The following is a 10,487-nucleotide window of genomic DNA, read 5'->3' as shown; positions in this document are numbered from 1 at the left end:
CCTTAAGATGCCCGGGTGACCGGGAGCCAGAGGCCCTCAGCCATGTGAGAGTGGCCATCTTGGCTAGCCAGCAGACGATTCTTCTCACGGTCTTATTCTTCCGCGCCCCGCGCGCTGCTGCCGACTGGAAATCGTGAGGCTTGCTAGCAGTGTCTTGGTTAATGCCTCTGTGGTGAAAATGGCCGCAAAGCAGAATAACGAGAGTTCTGTCATCGATTCAAACGACTGCCGTCCTACTTCCACCCCAGCGCTAAAGTTTCTGAAAGATGCCCCTACACTTTGTTGCTCATGCAGTGGAGGCTGCGCTCCGGTCCCTTCAGCTTCAGCCTTTTCTCTGTCCAAGAAAGGAGGCCTCTCACAAGGCTGACCTTGGACTTGCTGACTTTCTTATGTCTGTGAGGGGAGAATAATCGGTGTTTAGAGTGTCCTTTCAATCCTCTGCTCAGGAAACTGTTGGATATTTTTCTTGGGGGAGAAGCCCTTATTTAGCCCTTCTATGTGATTAAGCAGATCTCTTAATAAGGTGAAATGGACCTTGATAAGGTCCGTTTCATGAAGCTTTCACTTTAAAACATCCACCTGCGTTTTGTCCCAGTTTTGCCCATGAAGGGAATCCTAGGGAGAGAAGAAAAAAGGACGAAACAAAACTTGAGCCAACAACGAGTAGGGAGGTCAGGAACGGATTTCATGGCATCCCCGTTTGGAAGGACCCCACCAGTGGAAAGGAGGGCGGGTGTCACTTCCTCTGGTTCAGGGGCTACGACTCGGTACAGGCCTGACAGGGGCAGCGGTCCTGGTGGCCCTGAGTACATTAACATGGGGTTTAATGATGGTATTCGGGAACTGCCCGGCCCTAGGATTGGATCCCCGTTACCCTGGGGAGATGAATGAGACCCTTTGGAGCAGTTTCCAGCTGCTTAACTATCAGAGAATTCGCTAAATTCTGAAGAACGATCCTGTCAGCGCAGGAGGAAAGGTGGAGTTTGCCACTGGGAAACAATAGAAGCACTTGGGCTGTGCTAGAGGCTTTGACAAAGAAGGTTAAGAAAGGGCTCATCATCCCTAGACTTCTAGACCACATCCATGGCGACTCCAAGCAGGCAGCAAGTTTAAATCACAAAAGAGATGTGTTATTTTAATTTTTAAACAAACCACCAAGAAAAGCAACTGTATAAGACTTTCTTTTTTTTGTTTGTTTTAATGTATTTCATCTTTTTTTTAAAGCAGAATGCCAATTTATTAACTCACAATGAGTAATAAAACTGCCCACTGGAACAAATTGCATGTGTAGGCTGGTCAGTGTATTATCTCCCAGCAGAAAAATCTATACAGGAAGCCAGAATATAATTAGAAGGTTATTTGATTAATATGGAGGCAGAACAAGGGGATTAGTTAAATTTAATGATTAGCTCATTAAACCCTGATACCCCTATGCTACCACAACTCCACAGTGGGGCTGTTCCTGCCAAGGAGATTAGCATCAGCTGTTCATACTTGCTTACCTTACTTCTCTTTGTGGCTCATAGCATGTGTACTATAGTGGTTAAGAATGAGGAGTGTGTCCTCAGTCTGTAAAATTGGCATACCCTAATACTGTCATAGGATTGCTTCAAGGATTAAATGAAACCATGCAAGTTAAGTCTTTCACTTAGTATCTAGAACATAATAGGTAGTTTTTAAATATCAGCTGTAAAAAATAACCCTTAAGTGGATTCTAATTGCTATTGGGTTAGAGACTAAAATCTCTGTATAGCCCGAGTGTGATTTGGCTGCTCGTCTTATGCCACTTTCTCCTCCTTTCTGCTTTTTGCTTTGGATTTCTTTTAATTAGTAAGAGTTGTATTTATTAATTGATTATTTTTGAAACAAAGCAGACCCATTTTCAATGATTTTATATTTTTCACATTGTTCCTTACTCCCACAAATATTTATGAGCACGTCTGGCAGGCAGACCTGGGTACACGTCCTATGACATTCCTGGTCTCTGCCCAACCCATCTTTAAATGGGAGGAGATGCCTGGCTAATTCCTCCTCATCCTTCCACCCCAGCTCAGCTACCCCTTTCTAGATGAAACCTTCATCTGCATTAGTTTCTCACAGGGCCCTATGTTTCCTGCTAAAATGCTATTTGAAATTACAGCATTTCTTGCTGTAATTTGTAAGCTCTGTGGCAGGGAGACAGTGATCTGCTTTGCCAAAGCTTTGTTACTATCTGAAACACAGAGGTGATTAGGGATGTTTGAGGAGAGGGAAAGAGAAGAGCTGGAGAGAGGAAAGGAGACATTAAAAAATAATAAATATGAGATGGCAGAAAGAAACAGGGAAATAAGAAATCCTGGGGATCATGTAAAATCAATGAAAAGAGCTACAGTTTTTTTCTTAGTTGCAAGCATTATAATAAACTTAAGGGCTCTTTACTAACAGGGAAGTTCTTCACCATCCTGCTCTGAGAAGGGATTTCTGATTCCATACATTAGTGCCCGTAAGGGTAAAATAAACCAGGAGAAGTTATTGGTTTATTTCATATTTAATATTAATGAGATTTGTTGAATGTGAAGTGTTGTGAAGCACAAGAAAAAACCTAATCACTGGCCAAAGGCTCTGGATTTCTCAACATAAAGAATGTTAATGTGGCAGATCTGTGAAAGAGGCAAAGTTGGTTGGGATTGGGTAAACTAATGTTTGTGACTCACATGGCAACTATAACAACTCCAGGTCTTATCAGTTTGCCAGGGAAGAAGCCAGTTCCAATAACTAAGAGAAAGCATTTGCAGTGCAAGAAATTGTTGCTTGGGCAGGAGAAAAAAGGAAAATGACACCAGGTATATCAAAGAGCAATAGAGAAGATGTGGAGATATTGAGAAGAAAGCTGTGAGGCTGTGAATCTTAAGATGTCTTCTATGTGATGACAGGCCAATAAGAAAGAAATCTAGACCAGATGTCTCTGAAATTGTTCCAGTCCTATAGGGCCAAAGCTCAGACATCTCAGATGGCCTCAGAGAAGCTAGCTGTGGTGGGATCTGAAACAAATACAACATGAATCCCCTCATTTTGAGGCTTCTTGAAATTTGTTTTTGTTTCTCTTTTTCTCTCCTAGTTCTTAATCAAATCTTTGACAATCCCAGTTGAAGTCGTGAGGGACAAAGAATGCATAGAGTATAATAACAACACTGAAAGAGATGATTATGTAATGATGATGGCATATATAACTTATTGTGGTGGTCTCTGTTCTAATATCTATGCTTCATGACAGTGATAAGAAAGAACTTACTGTTTCTCTTCCGGTTCCACAAATGAAGATGCTAGCACATAAGTCATCCAGGTCACACGTCGAGTCATTAGTGGAGCTGGGACTTTTAGCCTAGGTCTGAGCTCTAAATTCTTGTTTCTTGTTACAAGTCAAACAAATACTTCACACTCCCTGAGATAATTAATGATCAAATTTAGTTTGTATCCTTTCATATTTTTTTCTGTTAACATGCACACATGCTCACATGGGGGAGATGAATCAGACCCTCTTGGAGCAGCCTACTGCTGCTTAACACTCAGAAGATTAGCTAAACTCTTAAGAACAATCCTGTCACGTGAAAGTAATGTGAAACATGGATTTTTCTCTTAAAAATGTTCACGGCCATTTCTCCAGATACGGTGAAGATAAACCATTCTATTTTTTCCCTTTTTTTAATTGCAGTAAAATAAACATTTCTAATTTTAACCATTTTTAAATGTACAGTTTTGTGGCATTAAGTACATTCATATTTTTCTGCAAATTCAGGTTTTAATAATGATGAAATATACTGTAGTATGATTCTGCCATTCAGTTCATTCAGCTATTACCTTTACTGGCTGACATTCAAATAGTTTCTCATTTTTGCCCTGTGCACAATGCCAATGAACCTAACATATTTGTACATATACTTCTGTGAACCAATGTTTTTATTTTTGTGGAAAGATGTCCCAAAGTGGAATTGCGGAGACAAAGGAAAGGTGGATTTTTACATATTATTAGTTATAGCCAGATCACTTTCCAAATGGCTGTCACAACTCACATTCCTACGAGTAGGGTATGAGAATATCATTTCCCAACTCTCCTGCCAGTGCTGAGTGTTCTCATTTTTTTAAATTTTTGTCAGTATGGGGACTTCATCAAGATAAAAAGCTTCTGTACTGCAAAGGAAATAATCCACAAAGGAAACTAAAAGGCAACCAATGGGATGGGAGAAGATATTTGCAAATGACATATCAGATAAAGGGTTAGTATCCAAAATCTATAAAAAACTTACCAAACTCAACACCTGAAAAACAAATAATTCAGTGAAGAAATGGGCAGAAGACATGAATAGACACTTCCCAAAAAAGAAATCCAGATGGCCAACAGACATATGAAAAGATGCTCAACATTGCTCATCAGCAGGGAAATACAAACCAAAACCATATTGAGATACCACCTTACACCAGTCAGAATGGCTAAAATTAACAACTCAGGAAACAACAGATGTTGGCGAGGATGTGGAGAAACGGGAACCCTCTTGCACTGTTGGTGGGATTGCACGCTGGTGCAGCCACACTGGAAAACACTGTGGAGGTTTTTCAAAAAATTAAAAATAGAATTACCCTATGACCCAGCAATAGCACTACTAGGAATTTATCCAAAGGATACAGGAATTCGGAGTCACAGGGGCACATATACCCCTATATTTATGGCAGCACTGTCAACAATTGCCAAATTATGGAAAGAGCCCAAAAGTCCATTAACTGATGAATGGATAAAGAAGATGTGGTTTATATACACCATGGAATACTACTCAGCAATGAGAAAGAATGAAATCTTGCCATTTGCAACAATGTGGATGGAACTGGAGGGTGTTATGCTAAGTGAAATAAGCCGGTCAGAGAAAGACAGATATCATGTTTTTCCCTCATATGTGAAATTTGAGAAACTTAACAGAAGACCATGAAAGAAGTGAAGGGGGAAACAATAGTTTCAAACAGACAGGGAGGCAAATCATAAGAGACTCTTAGATACGGAGAACAAACTAAGGGTTGATTTGGGAGTGGGTGGGGGAGAGGGTAAATGGGTGATGGGCATTGAGGAGGGCACTTGTTGGGATGAGCACTGGGTGTTGTATGTAAGCAATGAATCGTGCTCCTGAAGCCAAGAGCATACTGTACACACTGTATGTTAGCTAACTTGACAATAAATTATATTTTTAAAAAATTTTGTCAGTATGACAAATGAAAAATGTTAAGAGAATATTTTTATACCCTTGGGAGACTTCTTAAAGAAAGATAGAATATCCAGAAGCCACAAAGGAAATGACTGATAGACAACTACATTAAAATAAAAAATATATAAGTAAATTCCAGGGTGCATGGGTGTCTCATTTGGTTGGGTGTCTGACTTGAGTGTCTGGCTCAGGTCATGATCTCATGGTTCATGAGTTTGAGCCCTGTGTCAGGCTCTGTGCTGACAGCTCAGAGCCTGGAGCCTGCTTCGGATTCTGTGTCTCCCCCATGCTTGCTTCGGCAGCACATAAAATTGGAACAAAACAGATTCTGTGTCTCCTTCTCTCTCTGTTCCTCTACACTCAAGCTCTTTGTCTCTCTCAAAGATAAATAAATATTTTAAAAAATGTATAAGTAAAATCCAAAGACAAACAATAGGAGAAAACATTTGCAACACACATATGACAAAGGATTAGTACCAACTGATAAGAAAATGACTAACAGCCCAATGCAAACTAGGAAAAAGAATGTAACTCAACCAAGGAGGAAATGCAAATTGTCAATAAACATGAAAAGATTCTTAACTGGTCAGTAAATTAATTCATTTATATGGTAAGTTTGGGAAGGAGGAGGCACAGTCCATGTGAGGGAAGGGCAGAAGGAGGAATCTAAATAATAGGATGCTCAGTCTTTAGTTCTTCTGAGCTTGGCTTCTGGTGAAGCTTTCATGATTCTGATGATGCTTTCAAAATTTCTAATGATCCCATTCATGGGGGTGTACAGGGTCAAAGCACTGAGATTCAAATTTCTCTTCCACCCAAGTGTGGATAGGGTTCTCAAGATTGAGTCAAGTCTACCTGCTGCTAAAGGCTACAGCTCATCAGTCAGGGACTCCTGTAAGGATTTATTCTCACCATTTCTGTTGCCGCTTAGTCCAGCCACTTCGCTATTATCTACAGCCATGTCCACTTGAATCAGCAGTATCTTTATTGGGACAGACTGAGATTGTTTTTACTATTGTGTAGACTTATCACTGGCCATCTTCAGCTCTTATCTGAAAGCTAATGCCATTTCCCACAGACAAAATATCATCTGGGGACTTACCTCTTTAGTCCTTACCCCAACCCTTTAGAAAGGCACACACCCCTCTCTTGAGACTGGTCCTAGTTTAGACTTGCCCTGAATTCAGGGCCAAATCTGCCCCCAGATGAATGCCAACTTTCTCCTACTAGTAGACCTACTTGCTTTTGCTTCCAGCTTTGTCTGCTTGGTACCTGGGCCCCCCTACCTCCCTTTTCATCTCTTTTTCCCCCCACTAAAAAAATTATTTTGTGGCTTAGTTATTGTGGCTTGACTTCCCACTAACTGATATCTGATTTGGCCTCAGGGTCCTTCCATTATAAACTGCCTCCACAGGCAACCAGAGGGAGATCCTACCCCATTCCCTGGGTAACTAAGGATTTTTAAGTAGAAGTAGGAAGGAATTACTGTATCTTTTGTCACCCAGCTCTGCTCTGTGGGAGGACACAGCTGCCCCCAGGGCAGAGATTGCTGATGTGATGGGGCAACTGGGAGCACTTGGCTGGGTCCTCAATGGTGCTGCCTTCACAATTCAGAGATCTTATACACTTGCTGGGCTTTTTGCCATACTTTGATAACTTTTCTGTCCTCAGGCTACCCTAGGAAGCCTGAATAGTTGATGTTCTTACAATCTCACTTAACGGAAAAAGGCAATTCATAAAGGAGAAATGTAAAGAGAAGTTGGTTTAACTGTATTCTGTGATTAAAGTCCTAGCAGAGGAAGAACATACAAACCAGGCCATGGTCAGGATCTAGGAGGCTGAGATCTTCTCAGACACTGGGGAGCAGAGTTCTGGTCTTTGCCCTCAGACGTGGTCTGAGTGATGTTACCCTTTATAAACAATCTCAGAGGGTTCGTGACACCTATCACAGGAAAGATGGTCTGGCAGACTGATCGTCCAGTGTGCCCTGCTGGAATGATGCTTCCTTTGTGAAGGTTCCTACACTGGTACCTTCCTTCCAGGCTTCCAGCTAGATTGCAAACATCCAACTCTCACGGATTAGGTTATATGTAGTTTAGATCCTCTAAGATGTTTCTGAAGTCCTTTGGCAAATGCATCAGCGGGAATTCAGAGTAATGGGCAACCTTTCTCAAATAGATCATTCAAAGGAATAGCATTGTGGTTTCAGCCCTGGCTGCACTTTAGAATCAGCTAGAGCGCTTCAAATCATGGGATGCCTAAACCCATCTAAATCTAAACTTAGATGTATTAAGTCAGAATCTCTGGGCTTGGGACAAAGCACAGGTAGGTTTTCAAAGCAAAAGGTGATTCTAATGAACCACCAGGGTTGAAAACTACTGGGCTAGCCACTTGTTGGTTGAATAAATGGTGATAACATGTTCAAGAGGCTTGCAAGATCCATATTATGTATATGAAGAAAAGTTATTCTTCAAGACTGTGGACACCTTTGTGAGAAGCAGTGGATTCTCAAACCTTAATGTCTATACAAATCACTTGGAGATCTTTTTAAAACACACATTTTAGCAGGATTCTGCATGTCTAGCAAGCTCCCAGGAGGTGCTGATCTCGACTCTGCACCACAATGAGTAGCAAGCATCTAGACCAGCACTCTGCAAACTGGGATAGGATACCTGAAACTTTCCAAGGTCTGTCAAATCTTTTTCAAGTTAAGTCTCCTTTAATCCTTCATTTTCTACACTACTGGATGACTTAATGATATTATTAGCAAATTAATAATTACACATAATTTTGGATGATCACTATATGGTTTTGTTGTGTTGTATGGTGGGTTTCTTTTTTTTTTTTTTTGGCATTTAGAAGGAATTAAGAACACTTCATAAAATTGCTCTAACAAAACTCTTTTCATTTCTATTTATATGAGCAAGTTTCCTTAGTGCTTATACCTGTAAGAATGAAAAATAGATTAGAATCAATAATGAATCCTGTCTTTCTTGCAATATGTGATTGTCTTCCATGGACTTTAAATTAATTAAGGGAAGGAATGTCAGGATGGCTCAGTTGTTCATCCAACTCCAGCTCAAGTCACAAATTCATGGTTCATGAGTTTGAGCCCTGCATCAGGCGCTGAGCTGACAGTGTAGAGCCTGCTTCGGATTCTCTCCCTCTCTTCCCTTCTCTCTCTGTCCCTCCCTCACTTGTGCATAGGTGTGCAAGCATGCTCTCTCTCTCTCTCTCTCTCTTACTCTCAAATAAATAAATAACTTTAAAAAAATAAACTAATTAAGGAAGAAAAAACCCATCCACTTCATTAGACACATGCGTGCACACAATGATATATTTTCCTTTTTTCAGTGATAATTATAAAAGATTAAAATGTTATGGTGTTAAACATTAAAATGTTTAGGTGAATCACATACTTATTACTATATTGATAAGTCAAGCCAAAGGAAATTTGGCTGATTCTCAGAGACTTATGAGTTTCTGAGATGATATGATAGAATGATTAATAAAAGACTTTCAAGATAAAATATAAAATATATTTCATTACTGTAAAATTCTGTTGGGGAATAGGTTAGAGTTCACAGAGAAAAAGGAACAATATGAATTTTTGCACGATTAAGGAGGAATTTGTTCATGTATTTTAATTTTTATTATTACTTGTTCACGTGTTTTCTAAAATGCATGATAGTGAATATTAACTCTAGTATTTAGATTCTATTGGACATATTTAAGAGTGATGATTTATTATATTTCAAATGCCAATATATAAAATATGTTGAAAGTTACAGCCTTTTTTTAATGTTTGTTTATTTATTTTGAGAGTGGGGGAGAGGGAGAGCATGAGCAGAGTAGGGGCAAAGAGAGAGGAAGACAAAGAATGCCAGCACAGAGCCCAACCTGCCGCTAGATCTCTTGAACTGAACCGTGAGATAATGACCTGAGCCCAAATCAAGAGTAGGACACTTAACCAACTGAGCCACCCAGGTGCCCCAAAGTTACAACCTTTCAAATATACTTGTGATGAAAAGCTTTAGATATCTACGTAAAAATATACTGGTAGCACGGGTGCATGGGTGGCTCAGTTGGTTAAGTGGCTAGTTTTGGCTCAGGTCATGATCTCATGGTTCGTGAGTTCAAGCCCCACATCAAGCCCTGTGCTGACAGCTCAGATCCTGGAGCCCGCTTTGGATTCTGTGTCTCTCTCTGCCCCTCCTCTGCTCATGCTCTGTCTCTTTCCATCTCTCAAAAAATGAATATACTGGTAGCATATAATTTTAACACATTTTTTGGAGTTAAAAACCCATAACAATTAAAAGAATACCTACCAGGGCACCTTGGTGGCTCAGTTGGTTAAGTGTCCAGCTTCGGCTCAGGTCATGATCTCACGGTTCATGGGTTCAAGCCCCGCATCGGGCTGTGCTAACAGCTAGCTCAGAGCCTGGAGCCTGCTTCAGATTCTGTGTCTCCCTCTCTCTCTGTCTCTAAAAAATAAATAATAAAACATAAAAAAAATTTAAAAGAATACCTACCTAGACCCATTTGGGAGGAGAGAGTACTCCAAGATTTGAACCTCAAATTATATAGAGTTTATGTAGAAGTGATTGTAAAAGAGACAACTCAGGATGGTCCAAGCAGAAATTCTATGTGAGCCAGATCCAAGTAGCATGCTGAAAGGTTAGTAAAAGTGTGATCATTCTCTGGTCCCATATAGTTTGCAGATACTATCAATCAGGTGTTTCACAGAATTTCTCCAACATTCATAGTATTGACATTTTGCGCTGAATAATTCTTTGTTATGGGGAGTTATTCTGTGCATTATAGGATATATAGCAGTATCCTTGACCTCTAACCAGTAGTACCTGGCCCCTCTCCCCCAAGATGTAACAATGGAAAATGTGCTCCCCAGTTGAGAAACACTGAGCTATTAGAAACATTGAAGGGTTATTGTTAATGCTGGAGTTCACAAATCAGGGTCCAAATTACCTGTACCTTGTCTGGAAGTCAGACTTGCTTTCATTCACTTTGAGGATTGGAAATTGTAAGTCCCTAAAATCATACTAGATGAAGCTGGTAACCCCACTGACTACAAGGCCTTGTCTTTGGACTAGTAGAGATTGAGTCTCTGGCTCTGACACAGAATAGTCTCACTTCACTGGGCTTATAGACACTGGCTGTGGGAGCAACATGGACAAAGAGGGGTGGGAAAGTGGGCACTGTTCTCACTGCCCAGAGGTAAGCTAAAAGCAGTGTGAAGAT

Source organism: Suricata suricatta, chromosome 4 (genome assembly GCF_006229205.1).
Source record: "Suricata suricatta isolate VVHF042 chromosome 4, meerkat_22Aug2017_6uvM2_HiC, whole genome shotgun sequence".
NCBI classification, from domain to species: Eukaryota; Metazoa; Chordata; class Mammalia; order Carnivora; family Herpestidae; genus Suricata; species Suricata suricatta.
Note: the sequence above shows the minus strand (reverse complement) of the source record.